This window comes from Xenopus laevis, chromosome 5S, assembly GCF_017654675.1.
Source record: "Xenopus laevis strain J_2021 chromosome 5S, Xenopus_laevis_v10.1, whole genome shotgun sequence".
Lineage (NCBI taxonomy): Eukaryota > Metazoa > Chordata > Amphibia > Anura > Pipidae > Xenopus > Xenopus laevis.
This window is the reverse complement of record NC_054380.1, coordinates 74,411,981-74,429,837: the sequence shown is the minus strand read 5'-3', so window position 1 is coordinate 74,429,837 and position 17,857 is coordinate 74,411,981. Positions and strand designations below refer to the sequence as shown.

Here is a 17,857-nt window from a genome sequence, read left to right as displayed (position 1 = left end):
AGTAGATGTGGACAGGGATAGAGCAATAACCTGTTTCCCTTGTCACTGCTGCGGTCCCTTCTTTACAGGCAAAGCAGAGCCTGGGGAAGAGCTACTACCTTCTATCCTCCTTGTTGGAGCTGAAATGCTGTTCTTGCTAAATAGAGAGTGCTATAAAATTAGCTATCCTGCACACTAACTAACCTCAGTCCTGAGGTCACTGTTCCCCTGACTTCTCTAATGTTGACTCCAGGCTCTATGGACATCCACCCAGATCAACTGCTACAGGCCAAAAAGTAAGTACCTCCCCCGGTCAAGAACTAAGTTACAGTGAGGCAGGATATGGTCATCAACCTGAGGGCCAATGAACTGGGTATACAAAATAAGTACAAATGGTTACATTATGGGTTTTAACAAGCAAATGAGGTACTGGTAGGGAATGAAGCCATAGGGGACATGATCCTATGGGTCCCTACATTCCTATAAATAAAAGGTTATAATTTATTTTAAATAGCGCTCTTATCTAGTTTATGTAGTTTGAATTAATATCTATCCCTTTATCCCGATTTGGTTTGGATAATTGGCAGCTCAGTAAGTAACTAACGTTCCACCTTTTATTCCATCTGTTCAGAAACTTATTTTACCTGCTATTTTGCACATATGTGTTTGTTTTTCAACCTCTGAGCGCAGATTGGTGTATGGTATTGCTTGTTTTCAGAATCCCTGAGTTTCCACCGGACCCAGGCTCCCTCCACCTGCGCCAGCCCAAGCCTGACTTCTATGTTCCTTTTATAGATCTGCGCCGCCCCATCAAAGACGTCACAAAAGGGGTGGGGTGAGCAGGTGCACGGCAATAAAACCGGAACCCGGAAGTCAGTAGCCGGCAGTGTTTGCCATACACAAATTGGGGTGCAAGGTCGGCCTGAACCCGACTGACCTGCGGGGACCAGCCCGGCCCGCACATCACTACCAAGTTTCAATAAAGGCAGCAGCTAAAATTGATACAATAGTTGCTAATATTCCACAGATACTGCTGAGAATGTATCAACTAATGTAGCAAATTGTAACAGTTCAGAAACTGCACCTGGATTACTGAGGTGCCACACTGAATACCAATGGCAGGAACATTAAAGTTTTAATTCAATTTTGCAAAAATGTCTATTCAGACTCTACTCTTGCAGCCTTCAAATTTCTTTACTAATGTATTGCTTCCTGACCCTTGATTGGGCCAGCATACAATACCTGCCACCTTCATTAAGTTATAAGTGCACCAGCTCTGACCTTCTCTCAAAGATTGTTCTTTACGTTTGATGGTGAATTAAAGGAACAGTAACACCAAAAAATTAAAGTGTTTTAAAGTAATGAAAATATCATGTACTGTTGCCCTGCACTGGAAAAACTGATCTATTTTCTTCAGAAACACTACTATAGTTCAAATAAACACAAGTTAAATAGTGGATAACAGATAACACAGATAACACCATTGGGTTCTACTGAGCTTATCTTTTTCTCTATTGAATATCTGCCCCCAATGCTAAACAGTAGCTTATATATATATATATATATATATATATATATATATATATATATATATATATATATATATATATATATATATATAAAATAGTAGTGTTTCTGAAGCAAACACACCAGTTTGACCAGTGCAGGGCAACATTGCATCATATTTTTATTACTTTAAAACACTTTTATTTTTTGATGTTACTGTTCCTTTAAGCAGAAAAACTATTGGCTGTGTTATTGCTTGTATTGTTGTTTATTTGTTGGTACAATAAAAAGAACGATGGCTTTTGTACTATTTATAATCAACACTTTATTCAAGTGTTTTAAAAGGACTCCTTTATTAAGTGGGTTGCACCATTCAAAGGCACACACCAATGCTTCCAATTGATCATTTGCAAACAAGCAATTTAGCACAGCATCTGAGTGGATACAGTTTAGTAATTTACATGCCAACAACAAACTAAAAGAGAACACCCATTGCAACCCATTTTTGCAACTTATTCTAACCTGCCCACAAAGGGAAACCAATTACAGCATTATGCTGCGCATAATTATTTCTACAAATAATTTCAAAGAAGAAAGGAGCATAATAAGAATACTGAATTCTATGAGCACACACACACACAACATAACACGGGAAACTTTGATAAAGTATCAGGTGTCAGGTATAAAACAAAATCAGTTGTATCTACTGTACATGCCTTGTGACATGAACATCATCACCAATTCAACCATTGTACTTATGAGACCTCCTTCTGTGCCTGCACACAGTTGTATCTGGCCCTAATACTTAAAGGAGAAGGAAAGGCTTTATGCACTTGGGGGTGCCAAATGTCAGGCACCCCCAAGTGATTGTATTGACTTACTTGAAACCCTGCGCCTGTGCTCCTATCAACAGAAAACGGCACCATCCCGGGGTTAGATCAGTGAGCACCATGGAGCAATTCTCTTCCAGCTTCTTCTTTCTTCAAATTTCCCGGGGCAGACACATGCGCAGTTGAACAAAATAGCCGACTTTTAGTTAAAGTTCGGCTTTTCGTTCTACTGCGCATACGCAGCCGCGTGAAGAAAGAGGCAGACAGAAGAGGATCGCTGTTCAGTGTTATGTTGACAGGGCCATAACTAGGGGAAGGCACCTTAGGTGCAGCTGCTGGGGTGCAATTAGTAAAAAAGAATTGGGGAGGTTTCCACTTCTGAGAGATGGGAAAAGATGCACTTGCCTTGGGTGAACGTACTACTTGGTATGGCACTGTATGTTGGCTACAGGACAAAAAGGTGTTTGTATATAATGAAGTTCAGCACTTTTTGGATATGTATTTAAGCCACACACACACTAAATAGGTTTAAATAGCTTCAGACCAGAGTCTTTGCAATTAACACTCTGCTGTGATCTAATATAAATAAGGTGCAAACCAGAAGGGCAGAAAAATCTGTTTGCAGATCTCAGTGATTTTAAATTCCTTACCCAAGCAATAAGACATATTTGAAAATCATGGTTATATCATATTGCTAGGTTTACTTGGTAGTACTTCTCCTTGGCTTGTTTTAGCGTTATTCTTCTAGTTCTAAGACTTATCAGTATAGTTACATTGCCACAACATTAATTCCAGAAATCCATTTGAGGTAAATAGAACATAATAAACTGTTCAATAATCAAGAAATTAACCAGAAGTACAACATACACAACACAAAATGATTCAGAAAGTGTTAAAAGTGTTTTATACTATGCCCAGAAAAGTTCAAGATCATCTGTTCTTGTTCTACATTGATGCTGTAATGTGTGGTACCTTGCAGGTAGAAGATCAAAAGGAGATGAAGAGAAAATGTAATCCTATTGAAATGTCACTGGTTCCACTTTCCTTCTCCACTGCTATTGTACTCATCTGCTGGTATTACAGCAAACATGGAAATGGCACCTGACAACTACTACAGTTTACAGCCTCTACCAGACAAGTGCCCTTCAATCTATAATGACTCTAGCAACAAAATAACTCAGGGCTTAGGAAAGTTAGAATGGCAGATATGAACGCTTTGCTGTTTACTGTTGATATGCAAGGATTTTGGGCCAAAACAATGGATTACACATTAGCCTTGATAGATGTAAACTTTATGAAGTGCTTTGAGTCCCATGGGATGGACTTTTTGCATGGTAGTGTATTGGTTAATATTGCTGCCATAAAGCAGCGAGGTTCTGGGCTTTATTCTTATATGGGTATCACATTAAGGTGGCAAAATACAGCTTCATTTAGACTCTTGAGGGAAAATAGGTTTGTAAGTTCAATTGGGTCTAATATTGGTTTTAGTGAATGAACCGTCACCATATTAAATAATAATACCTGTCAGAGCTAAATCATTAGTGGATAACAGAGGCATATTTGAAATAACCACTGTGTTTAATAAAAAGCATTGCTTCCTGTTGCACACACCTATATAGATATATTGTAACCATTAGAATTTAGTTGCATGATGAAACATTTTGGTTGAGTTAGCTGTGAGTAAAATTATAAAGGCACAAAAAAACACATCAGAAATGACAAGTTACTATAGCAACATGGCAGAGACTTACTAGCAGAACAGAGCATAGTAGCTATAGCTTAACATTGGAACAGGGGTATATGCCTGCATGCAAGAGCTGTTAAACAGCTGCAGAATTAAAGAAAATGTATCCAAATAGTTTAGATAGGTGCTGGAGATGTGATCAGGATAAAGGCACACATGCCCATATCTGGCTCACCTGTCCAAAGCTAAAACGTTGGCAAAAGGTTTTAAATGTTATAAAGATAGTCACAGAGATAACGGTTAAGGAACTAGACTTACCCTTAATTTTGCTGAATAAAGTACAAAAGAAGAATAGTCTTTTAACAGACATCCTTACTTTACAATTGCTTTACTTTGATTCCAAGGAATTGGAAAAAAACTGCCTCCAACACGATTGGCGGACCCTGGTTGAGGAGAATAGGAAGTTAGATGAGATTACTCATATAAGACATAACGCAAGTGATAGATATTGGGAAGTGTGGGGACCCTGGTTATCATACACAAAATAGCTTACCCACACTGAGAGGATAGTAGTATGGGTAGTAGGTATTTATGAGTTATGAGATAAAACCTTCTTAGTATATAGTACTAGTATTAGGGTGTACTACCTATGATATGAAGTTATTACCATGCAGTGCTACAAAATTCTATATGGTGAAAAAAAAAGAAAAAGAGAACCTATATAGAATGTCATACTTAGAAATATATTTATATATGTTTTTTTTTATGTAATGTAAATTGATTCCCTAGCCCCTTATCCTACCCTTTTTGCCTTTTGTACCCCCTCCCTTCATAGTTCTCTGGGTCGGGTTAAAGGTGGAGGTGGGGGTAGATTCGGGTAGTGGGGAAGGGGTGGGCATAAAGTGGGTGTGTGGGTCCATGTCAGGTTTTGGGTCAGTGGGTCTTGCTTTACCTGGTTCTAACAGTTCAAATATAAGTGCTGTAATCAAGATATTCAAACAATTTTGGACTCAATGCTCCCTTACCACATTACCAATACTGTATATGAAATAAATATTGTTTCAATCATGGTGTAATGCTAGTAATCTCTAATTCAGCAAATCTTACCCTAATACTAATTTCATCCACTTTTGTGGGGCCACTTTAGGGATCCAGACCATTGTCTAGAATAAATAAGGCAAAATAGTGCTGGTGTACAGGGGGAGCAGGAGTTTTATTTAGGGAATAAAACTCTCCATTGGAGATGTGTCTGTACAGCTGGACGGGCAAGAAAAAGTCTAGTTGGAAAAAAAATGTAGCAAGAACATATGATAAATGTTAATTACAATTTATAATACTAATAAAAAGCTAAGTGTTTTCAAGCATAGGGTAGATGTATTGTGAGCATTAGTAAAGACATAAAACAGGATAGCTACATCTTTTTCTGCCTGTTCGTCATAAAATACATTTTAATGGCTAAAAGTTGACCTTGTTAGGTCAATGTTTTATAGCAATGATTACCTATATGTAGTTTGAGATGATATTAAATGTAATAATGGTACGACAATTGAATCTTCTCTGTTGTCTGTGCTCATCAATATCAATGACTGTACCCCTTCCTAAACAAGTACAGAGAGGAAGGTGCATTCTTCCTAGCCACATTTCCTCTTTTACTTATATTACAAACAGGGATCATGCATATTTTATTTCCTTTGGTCAAAAAATAACACTATTTTGTTAGAAACTGTACATTTTGCTTTTGAAGTTTAGAAAAAAAGTATATCCTTAACGTTATTTTTACTTGCAAATTCACTAAAGTGCAAATTTTACAGAACATTACCTCTTTTTCCTTTGCTACCTTAGACCTGGTGAACTGATAAGATGAAGCTACATCCTCCTCAATCTTATGTCCGTGACATCATATCCTCAGTCGTACAAAACCATGGAGTTTTTTTTACTTTTTAAAGCGGGATTGCCTTTAAAAGTCCTAACTATTAAAGGGATACTGTCATGGGGAAAAAATTTTTTTCCAAAATGAATCAGTTAATAGTGCTGCTCCAGCAGAATTCTGCACTGAAATCCATTTCTCAAAAGAGCAAACAGATTTTCTAATATTCAATTTTGAAATCTGACATGGGGCTAGACATTTTGTCAATTTCCCAGCTGCCCCTGGTCATGTGACTTGTGCCTGCACTTTAGGATAGAAATGCTTTCTGGCAGGCTGCTGTTTTTCGTTCTCAATGTAACTGAATGTGTCTCAGTGGAACATGAGTTTTTACTATTGAGTGCTGTTCTTGGATCTACCAGGCAGCTGTTATCTTGTGTTAGGGAGCTGTTATCTGGTTACCTTCCCATTGTTCTTTTGTTCAGCTGCTGGGGGGGGGAAGGGAGGGGGTGATATCACTCTAACTTGCAGTACAGCAGTAAAGAGTTATTGAAGTTTATCAGAGCACAAGTCACATGACTTGGGGCAGCTGGGAAATTGACAATATGTCTAGCCCCATGTCAGATTTAAAAATTGAATATAAAAAAAATCTGTTTGCTCTTTTGAGAAATGGATTTCAGTGCAGAATTCTGCTGGAGCAGCACTATTAACTGATTCATTTTGAAAAAATTTTTTTTTCCCATGACAGTATCCCTTTAAAGATTTTTGTGTTAGCATTTTTCCCAGCCATTTGAGGTGCGTGCCACATTTGTTTTAGGGTGGGCTCATGTCTAGGGCATTAGTGGATCTCTTTTGTCTTTATTTTGCTTCCTTGGACATTTGTAATAATAAGTGGCTACGTCAAGCATTTGCACCATCTCTAATAAAGACGTTCATACGACCTATTTGTACCCCCCTATTCATATTGACCTAAGCGTAAGAGTACTAATGAAGTTTTGTTAGGCAGAAATGAATGCCAGCAAAAGATCGCTATGAAATGGTCATGCTGACGAATTAACGCTAGTGAAATTTCGCTATCGTTCGTCTGCTGAGACGCAACTTTGCATCTTAGTGAATTAGCGTGGTGGTACCGAATTTTCGCCTGGTGAAATGGCGCAAAGTGTGGCTGATCGTTCGCTGGCGAAAATTCGCCCTTTTCTGAATTTGCCCCCTTGTCTGGCACGTCCACATGTTTTGGCTTGCTTCATATAAATGAGAATATTATTTTTACATACAGCAACATGTTATTAGGAGAAAATTGCTTTTCTGGTTTTATACATTAACTCCAGTTAGAGATGGTTACGCAGAACTGAATATGCATATTAAAGTTTCATTTGCATAGAAAAAGTAATGATATTTTTTCTTTGATATTTATTTTATGTTGCCATAAATGTAATTATATGATTTATTATTTTGGCAAAAAGCTCATATTACTGTTTCCCTGTAATAACCACAAAGTTATATATCCAGCCCTCCATAGAGCATTTTTTAATTTTTATAGTGTTCTCTACAGTGTAATATTGCATTAAGTACTCTAAGTATTCTGTTAGAGCAGTGCTGTCCAACTTCTGTGGTATCGAGGGCCAGAATATTTATGACCTTCATGGTGGAGGGCCGATAATGGAAGCCAGTGTTGGCCACTCCCTGTTTTCAAACCACACCCACTTAAAACCACACCTATGTCACACATCCACATTAATAGTGGTAACACACCAAAAAAACAAATAGTTGGTGCTCACTGCAGGGATATCACTCATATGTGAAAAAGTAAAGTCATATTAATCCTTGAATCTATATGCCTCATCCTTCCCTGTGGATAACACAGCCCCCCCCAGCACATGATTAAACACCTTTGGGGGCCCCTAGCAATAATTTTCAAATGCTAACAAACCCCCCAGAAAAAAATACCAGACTTATGTTCCACAGGCAGAGCAGGGCATGTACAGGCAGAGTATGGCACACACAGGGCGCATAAAAAAGGCAGAGTATGGCACATACAGGGAGCATAGGGCAGGCAGAATATAACACACAGGGAGCATAGGGCAGGCAGAGTATGGCACACACAGGGAGCATAAGGCAGGCAGAGTATGGCACACACAGGGAGCATAGGGCAGGCAGAGTATAACACACAGGGAGCATAGGGCGGGCAGAGTATGGCACACACAGGGAGCATGAGGCAGGCAGAGTATGGCACACACAGGGAGCATAGGGCAGGCAGAGTATAACACACAGGGAGCATAGGGCAGGCAGAGTATGGCACACACAGTGAGCATAGGGCAGGCAGAGTATAACACACAGGGAGCATAGGGCGGGCAGAGTATGGCACACACAGGGAGCATAGGGCAGGCAGAGTATAACACAGAGGGAGCATAGGTCGGGCAGAGTATGGCACACACAGGGAGCATAGGGAAGGCAGAATGGAGCAGGAGACAGAGAAATATATCAGGAACACTCTAAGATGTACTATATACAGTGACACAGTGCTGGTGCCCCTTCAGCAGTTTGTATGAGTTTCAGTCTGGGATTTAGGTGTGAACAGTAGGATGTGAACAATAGAGGTGTTACAAGGGGGATTACAGGTGTGAATAAAGGGGATTAGTTTGAATTTGAGGTGTAAACAAGCAGGGGCCAGGTAATCTCTGTAGTGATACCTTTTAAAATGTACACATGGTAAGCAGACACAACAGGCAGACACAATAGAAATTAATTTGGAATTATTTCTTAAGGAGACAGGCCCCTTTTAATTGGGCCTCATAAAGTGAGACAGATCTGATTTTTGGACATTAAAAGAGAAACACAAAGTAAGGTTCTTGGCAAGTGAACTGCATTCATCTTCAGGATGTTTAGTCTACTAACCTGGTGCAAAACCGTAAGTATATAAATATTACTAACCCTCTCCTCTACTTATCTCATTAACCCCTAAGTGTCCATAGGTAGGCATCTACCATTGATCCAGCTATGGGATGGGTTGAATTGTATGCTTAAATGTCCACTGGTGTTCTGAAAAGTGCCCTTGCTAAAGGGCACTTGAGGAGCCTAACACATATTGTGTTATGGCACTTTAAATAAATAGTTATTTTCAATTGAAATTGCTTGTTCTGTGGTGCCTTTTAATAAGGGATGCATCGAATCCAGGATTCGGTTCGGAATTCGGCCAGGATTCGGCCTTTTTCAGCAGGATTCGGATTCGGCCGAATCCTTCTGCCCAGCCGAACCGAATCCTAATTTGCATATGCAAATTTGGGGCAGGGAGGGAAATTGCGTGACTTTTTGTCAGAAAACAAGGAAGTAAAAAATGTTTCCCCTTCCCACCCCTAGTTTGCATATGCAAATTAGGATTCGGTTCGGTATTCGGCCGAATCCTTTGTGAAGGATTCGGGGGTTCGGCCGAATCAAAAAAGTGGATTCGGTGCATCCCTATTTAATACTTCTATTGATCTATTCAGTGTGGGAGTCCAACTCCACTAATTTGGGGTTGATGCATAGAGCCTTCCAGGCAGTGCGCTGAAGACCTTTTTGATTTTGCAAATAACAAACAAAAAAAACAGGATGAACCTATGTCATTTTTATCCTATAATTACAGAAAAAGGCTACTGATAGATTTTTGTTTTGTAGCTTTGTATCTACTAGAATGGAATTTAATTGATGTCGAAACAGTAGAAGATGTAGAAGATGTAGTTGGATTCCTGTTCCAGATGCTGGAGTTAACATACTTGTTGAGATAAGATTTGTTCTTAATTTAAAGGCAGAGGCCTCCCACTACTCTAATGACAACAGGCCTGAGGAATGCACTCAGTGGGAGGTAAACAATTACAAAGCCTTACAACGAACTATCCAACTGTGGGAATATACCAACAACTCCATGAATAACAGCATTATTGTGAACATAGTAATTCAGATGAAGACCCTAGGCTGAATGTGTTCAATGGCGAACTTGTAATTTAAAATAAATAGACCTGCTAGCAGGAAAAACAAGGGCAATGGGGATGTAAAGAAATACTAGATGATGGAACAGAATGAAATAACAAATGGTTAAAATAATGGAGAAAACATAATATTAGTTATATATATTTAGTAACATGAACATGAAACAAAGTGGCTGAATAATAGTATTCAATGAAAGCAGCGGTTGCTCTAGGTCCTAGTATCCCATGTGTCAAGTACAGCTCCCTATATTCATAACAAGTGCTAAACTCACTGGTCAAGGCTCAATCTTCTGCCTGTGGCAGCTGCCTTTGGCTTAAGGAGGAGCCCTCAGCTACTCAGATGCTGTCAGGTCTTAACTTGAGAGGAGCAAAGCAGATGTTCTGAAAGAGCAAAGGGACACGTGCGTCTCCAAGATTTTGGATGGAAGGCAACAGTTCAGGGAGTAGACAAAAATCGTAGTCAGGCAGGCCAGAGTCGGTACAAGTGGAGTTCAAGCAGGGTAAAACAGGCAGTGGTTGGTACAAGTGGAGATCAAGCAAGGTCAATCAGGCCGGGGTCAGTACAGGCAACATTCAAAGTATAGTCAGGCACTCAAAGGTCAATATCGGTAGAGTTCAGAATGGTCAGGCAGACAGGGATCCAAACCAGAATCAAACAACACAGAAATCGCACCCAGGATACTAACAAGTTAGACCTAACAACGTGCAATGAGTTTCAGCCGGAAGTCACTTTTTATAGTTTAAATCTCGCACCAAAGTGTGATGACATCACCACGCCTGGCACATAAAATGCGGAAGTGGGCGCTGCGTGCGCCATAGGAAGCCGTCATTAGCGGTACCACGAGGTGGGAGTTCCCGCAGGCGTCCCTGCGGGCCCACTAGGCCACCAGGGTGAGTCGATACACCATGGGTGTGCTAAGACCAGTTTGGCTCTGAAAAATGTAGTTCAACATATGTATAGAACTAAACTCAATACATTAAAAATAATATTTTTAAGTCTATGTGGGAATTATTATGTTTGTGCCTAGAGAGAAGTGGAGAGTCTGGGGAGCAGTGAAACTAAAATACAAAAGGGCATACACTGGGCAAAATGCAGTACCATTTACTGGGCTATGTTTTACACAACAAAATTCAGTCATACTGCTTTACCAGGTGTACAAATATACCAAATGAATTTCCATTTTACCATAGTGCCAATAATACAAAGTATTAGAATTAAAGTAAAGTAGAAGTAAAGAATTAGAACTACATTTTAAACTGCAAAGTTAAAAGGGACCTATCACTAAAATAAAACCCCACTATACTTTAGTGGATGTTTGATAAACACCACAGTACACTTACATTGGCAAATATTGTATCAAAGAGAAAGGGTAAAATTAGTGAAAACCAATGAAGCACCGGGACAGCAGTTACCTGTTACCATTCCGAATTAGGACCCTGTGGCTTCTTCATAAAGCTGTCCCAATGCTGTGCTGGATTCAGGCACTGGCACCAGAATGTTGGGCTCCAAAAACAGCTGTTGTTTTTACTCCTGCTACATACCTGAAGCTCTGGGCTACAAGACTAGACTAGACTTTTTTTGTTTGATTGTATTGCCAAGCTGCAGATGGTTCTATCTGTATAAACACAATGTGATGAGCAGGTGATGCTTTACCAGACACAGACTCTATTATCCCGAGGAGCCCTGAAGTGATGTGAGTTGATGCTGGCAGAGTCTATAGGAATGAGGGGGCAACAAGAGATGGATTCTGTATATTTCTGACAAAAATACTATTACTATGATTATTGCTGCACTTACTATTGCTTGTAATAGAAGTTGTTCTATCTGATATTATAGACCTCCCTGCTAAACCTATGCAAGTCTGCCATAGGCAGCATGTAACAAATGTGTGGTACTTTTAGCGCTTGGCTTGGTAAATTTGTTCTTTTTACATTTCTTCAGGGCTTATGCTAGACATCATTTTTGCCAGATTTATTTAGGAAATATATATATGTGTTTTGTCATTTCTTGTGCTAAAAACAACAAAATCATATACTGTAAAGAGAAAGTAAAGTCATATTTTATTTTCTGATTCAAACAAATCAACAGTCCATTGTAAAGTCCCTCCCTTCCTCCAGATGCAACAATTTAGGCTGTGAGATAAAGAGTAGCTTTTACAGCTCCTTAGTGTTTGGGGATGTGATGTGGTGTTTTTGTGTTTGGATGAACAGAAAATAAAAGATTGGAAGCTTTGTACTAGTATCAGTTATGAGTTTTTGTATGCAATCTGTAGCTTTGATATATAACAAACCATAATCCAGTCCTCATACTAAACTGCATGGAGCATCTCTGTCTTCATTAGAAAATGTAACTGTTTAATAAACTGAGCATTCAAGTAATTAGAGGGGGGGGGGTTAGTTTGCTGAAAGGTAGAAGCAACATGAAGAAGCCACGAGAAAGTACATTGTGTGGTATTGTTTAAGTTTCACACATATACATATGTCATCTTTTTGTATTCAAACAACTTCCTAGCAATGAAAAGAAATCAATGGAATATATTCTATAGTTCAATTTCTGCAAACAAAATCAGTAGTATTTTAGTGTGGACCTTCCTCTAGCATTTTCCAACAAGACTGTTTGAAACATTTAAAATTAAAGACAGCAAAGTTACCATTCCTGCCTTGCAGCCATGTGGGTCTAGGTTTGATTTCAGTGAGTCTTCTTCCCACACACCAAAACATACAGGCAGCTTAACTGGCTCCTGATAAAATTGAATGTGGTGTGTGTGAATGTGATGAGGACCGTAGATTGTAAGCTCTATGGGGGCAGGGACTGATGTGACTGGTGTATGATCTCCGAGAAGTGCTGCAGAGCATTTTGCAGCTATTGGAGCTATTAAATAAAGAAGACTAATAACCAAAGTATATCTGCTGCATTGGCTTGCATTATTATTTCCTATAAAAATTCAGTTCTGTCTTTGGACAAAAGACACAATAAGTATAAACAGTTAATATAAGCACATCATTTTTGGAATATTTGCAGTATAAGAAACACCAGAAACCTCCCAGGTACCAAAGGGATATCAGTAATATATCAGAGTAATCAGTGTAAATCAATGCAGCACCATGGACAGCAACTACCTGTTGCCGTGCTGAATTAGGACCCTGTGGTTCTTCAGCCTGTGCATAGGGCTCCGCCCACAGGGCTGTCCTGATGCCGAATATGTTTGATTCAGACAGTGGCACTAGAGTGGAGGGGCTCTGCAGCAGCTGCGCTTCTTACTTCTGCTTTAAACCTGATGCTTGGGGCGACAAGAACTCCTAGCCTGTTTTTCTTTTTGGTTAATTTTGTATTAGCAACTAACAGGTGCTTTATCTGGATAAACACAACATGATGAGAAGGTGCATCTCTATTAATCTATTAAGCATGGACTGTATTAACCAAAAGCTGGCATGGTGTGATTTAATGCTGGTTGAGCATTAGGCAGAACCCATGGGAATGAGGGGACAATAAGTGATGGATGCAGGTGGAGTTGACCTGTCAGTGCTGCTCTGCATAAGGTAAAGTAGGTGTATGTGTATTGTACCCAGCAAACTCTGCAAAGGCTTTGATGGAATTGCTAGATGAAAAGACATGAACAAGTTGGTCACGTCCAGCCCAGTGATGTTCAACCTGAAGGCTGTGGGGGAATGCTGGGAAATGTAGTTCAGCAACAGGTAGGGACCTACTATATGCTATTAACAAGTTAGGGCTTGCCGGCTGTTGCTGTCAGTACCTGTAACCACAATGGGAGACCCACACATCTCCGCATTGCACTCCACCAAAAAAATGAAAATCCGTATCAAGCTTGACTGTTCAGATCAGACCGGAGTATTCAAGCAGCCGTTTTTGAATTTATTATCCATTCCCATTATATCATGCATTCTTCCTTCACTTACAAATACAATATGCCCATAAACAATCTCTCTACAGATCCCTGAAAGCAGCCATTCTCTTACACTTCAAAGTGTATATATACAGAGTTAGGTTATTATGGGAAAGCAGTTGAATTTTGCCTTCTCCCATCATAGATTTTGCATTTTTTGTGCAAACTGTGAATGTGCGTGCTATTAAATTAGGGTCTTCATAAAGGGGGCTAAATAGCATAGAGAGTGGGTGCAGGGCTTTACGCTGCAGTTAAAGGGTGGTTCCCCTTCAAACAACTAGTTGTATTCAGATAGATAACAAGAAATGACGACTTTTTCCAAAGACTTTCTATTTTTTATGTGTCACTGTTTTACTAATATTGAAGTGTAAAGTGTCATTTTTCACCTTCTGAAGCAGCCGTAGGATGGGGGGCCGCTGACCCTGTAAACTGTTCTAAATGGATACATTTAGTTGATAGATTTGTTATCTTTGTCCCTGCTGAGCAGAATCTCTGAGTTTCATTACAGGTAACTGTTAGGTGCTGCTGAGAAATGTATCAACTAAATTTTGCAAAATGAGTTTAGAATCTGTGTATGAATTACTGAGCTGCCAGACTGAAACACCAGAGACAGGAACCAGCCACTTTAAACTTAGATTTTGGAAAAACAGTAAAAAATAATGGAAAGTAATTAAAACAAGTCTTTATTTCTGGGAAACAATCTAAAAACAACTAAATTGAAAAAAGTGTTTGGAAGGTGAACAACCCCTTTAAGCACGACTAATGTGGAACATTAGCATACAGTAGAACCCCCATTTTACGTTTTTCAGAGGACCAGAAAGAAATTATGTATAATCCAGGAAAATGTAAAATCAGGGAAATGTATTATGCATAATATATAGGTGGGACCACAAAACAACATGTCAAATGAGGGAAAACTTAAAATCAGATGTAAAATGGGGGTTCTACTGTATATATATATACGTACACACACACACACACACATATATATCTCACAGGCAGCATGTTACAAATGAATGGCCCTTTTAGTGCTTGCTTTGTTTAATGTTCCAATTTAGGTTCCTTAATTTTGCAACTAGAAGGCAATTGTGAGTTCAAAGTCTGGCCTAAACAAAGAATGCATTGGGGGTTATTGAAGGACATGCTAGGTTATTTGCACAGTGGTTAGTCCAATCGTGGAAAGTACAAATACATATTTATATTCTGCCTTTTAGGTTAACACCACTCTTTATTCTGTGCTGAGTTTGATTACCTGCACCTGTCCTCATAATCACCGTATTACTGCATGGGGCATCTCTCTTCTCTGCATTACACCATGTAATTGTTTCATATACTGATCATTCCTGTAGCTGAACAGGAGGGGGGGGCATTTGCTGAACGATAGAAGAAACAACAAATATTCCACGTGAGAGAACATTGTATGGTATAAATGTTTAATTTTTTAAATAGAAATTACTTTAGATCAGTGACTATAACCTTGAGAAAAAAAACATGAAAATATTTAGCATGAAAAATATGCATATATACCTATCATAGATTTTCCAACAGGATTTTAGTGGACAAAAACAATTTAATAACAGAATTACTTAGACAACAACTACAGTACCAATATTCTCTGGCAAAACTGCATGAAGCAACAATGCTTGAAATAACTTTTGATCAGCACTATTAGTGAGATGACTGATAAAGTGCTAACTTTAAGAGGAATCCCTTTGCATGTGTCATAATGATTTTGTGATTCTTACTTCAGAGAGCTAGGGGGCACAAATAGGTTATTTTAAGACAGATTTGTCTCCCCTTTAATATTCATGAATAAATATACAGAAAGTGCTTCCCCAATTAGTTCAGAGATCAATATCCTATGGTGGGGTTTCTCTTATCAGAAATCTCCTACAAAGCTGGTTCTCTGTCCTAGTGTTGTCAGGTATCAATCTAATGTCTGTAGTACATCAATATAATGTATAATGTGACGTGTGGTTAAGCAGCAGTGTTTACCTCCCCTTGTGTTCGCCATAAAATGCAGTGTTTTTGTATCACTATATTGAGTTGCTACTGCCCGGTAAGGCTTATGACACCGTACACACATGGAAGGAATAACACAGATATTAAAATAAAGGTTTCACAAATATTGCAAAGGTAAAAGAAAATAATCAAAGGCAATATTGGACATCCAAGTCCAGTTGCTACTGACGACTGCCCCTTTTTGTATCAGTTAGTATCTGAGCCAATGAAAAGGTATGTACAGCTTAGGAATGGCTGAGATGGAGCAGTTCTGTATCTCTGAGAAAAGACAGCAGGTGTAAGAAATACATGCAAATTAAACTAATACAGAACTTCCTTTGTTGAACCTTCTTCATTATGCTCCTATATTCCATATTGCTTGCCATGTGTGCCACAACATATTTTTAACAATATATCAGCTGTCATTCTGGATTTGTTACATAAATAAAAAAATACTTAGGATACTTAGAATATTTAGCACTTTTTTGATGTTTACTCTGAATTTATAAGAGTATCCACTTCGGCACATAGGGCCATACGACTGGGATGTTTGCTTCTGACCTTTGGAAAGAAGATATACTTCAAGAGCACCTGTTGGCAAAACATAATGTCCCCAACTGAAGGTGCAGGCTAATAGAGTCCATACTCCGGTTGGGGGTAAAAGTAATTTTTGCCCCTTGCCAGTGCTAGTAAACTTGCACTTGGAGGGAGCTCTTGGCAGGGCCGGATTTACATAGTGGGTGCCCCTAGGCCCACTGCCGTTTGTCGCCCCTGTCCCCTCCAGGGGGACAGGAGCAATGGGGATTGGCGCACGGGAAATTTAAAAAATTGTTATATCACCAGTGCATCCCCAGTGTTTTGAACCAATGTGGGTGTGGTTGGGCAGCGTGCCGCCCCCCTAAAATCCTGCCGCCCTAGGCCCGGGCCTAGGTGGCCTTTCCACAAATCCGGGCCTGGCTCCTGGTGCAAGCAGACATTTCGGTCAGAGCGCATGCATATAACGCGCTTCTGAAATCCCACTCATACGCATAATAAGTTGTGGCATTCAATTCAATTGGGAGTTCCCCAGGGTTGGACTGGGGTGTCCGGGGCCCACCAGGGCTGCTGCCATAGGGCCCCCCCTCCGGTCCCCCCCCCTGTACGAGTCAACACAGGCGCACGTGCTGTATTTTTGCTGCGACCGGGAAGAGAGCAGGTCACGGCAGGAAGAGAGGAGGTGGCACAGGGTGCAAATCTGGGCCAGCTGGTCCACAAGAGCAGGTGGTCCACCGGGTTTTTTCCCAGTCCGACCCTGCGGCTCTTCCCAGTGACCATCACATAGTACAAGTTCTGGCTAGTTTGTGCAATAGAATCCTCATTTAGTCCCTTATTGAATTTGAAAGTATAGGAAACAGACCAGGAACAGGCAGTACTTTAGTCTGCAAACACCCTTTTATTGGTGTATTTTCACTCACGACATGTTTCGGGAGCTAGTCCCTTTTTCAAGTGAAGAACAAAAGCAATTACCACACATTAAGTAACCATTGTAACCCCACCCCTTTGGTGTTCAAGGTGATACTTGTGACATCATGGAAAATTCCATTCCTTTGTTGCATGTACAAATATATCCCAATAACAGGAATACCATCTCAAAAATGTGAAAAAATCCCACAAAAAAATAGTCCATAAATAACAGTCCCTTATTGACTCTGATATGCTTTATTTGGCTGCAATATATTTGTTAATTTAAATATAAAAATAATTTGAGAAGTATTAGCCAATTGCCACTTAACAAATAACCAGATCCAAAAGATAATCTGTGGATACCCAAGTAGTTTGTTATTCTTTACAGTGTTCTTAACGTCCTGACAAATATTTACTTATTACTAGCTCTGTGGCTTTGGATGGGACAGAGTTCTCTCAGAGGTCTCTTTCCAGGCTGCAAGTCTGTAAAATACCACAGTGTTCTTAATAAAACTGCACAAACGGCTCCTTGCTGCCATAGTCAAAAATCTGGTCCTGCATCTGGAGTCAGAGCAGAGCCTACCAAACTATTTTAAGACACAAGTCATAAACAAAATAGTAGAGATGTATTAGGCCTGCTGTATATAGTAATATTACAATAAACATGTCAGTTATTGACA

General features: G+C 39.6%; 1 protein-coding gene across 1 annotated transcript in view; it reads left to right on the top strand.

Moving 5' to 3' along the window:
• The first annotated feature begins 13,069 nt into the window (after window positions 1–13,069).
• The window catches only part of htr1e.S (5-hydroxytryptamine (serotonin) receptor 1E, G protein-coupled S homeolog), a 56,546-nt gene continuing 51,758 nt past the window's right edge, over window positions 13,070–17,857 (top strand). Inside the window, exon 1 of the mRNA XM_018264786.2 lies at window positions 13,070–13,209. The gene's annotated coding sequence lies outside the window, so the exon portion shown is untranslated. The remainder of the gene's footprint in view (window positions 13,210–17,857) is intronic.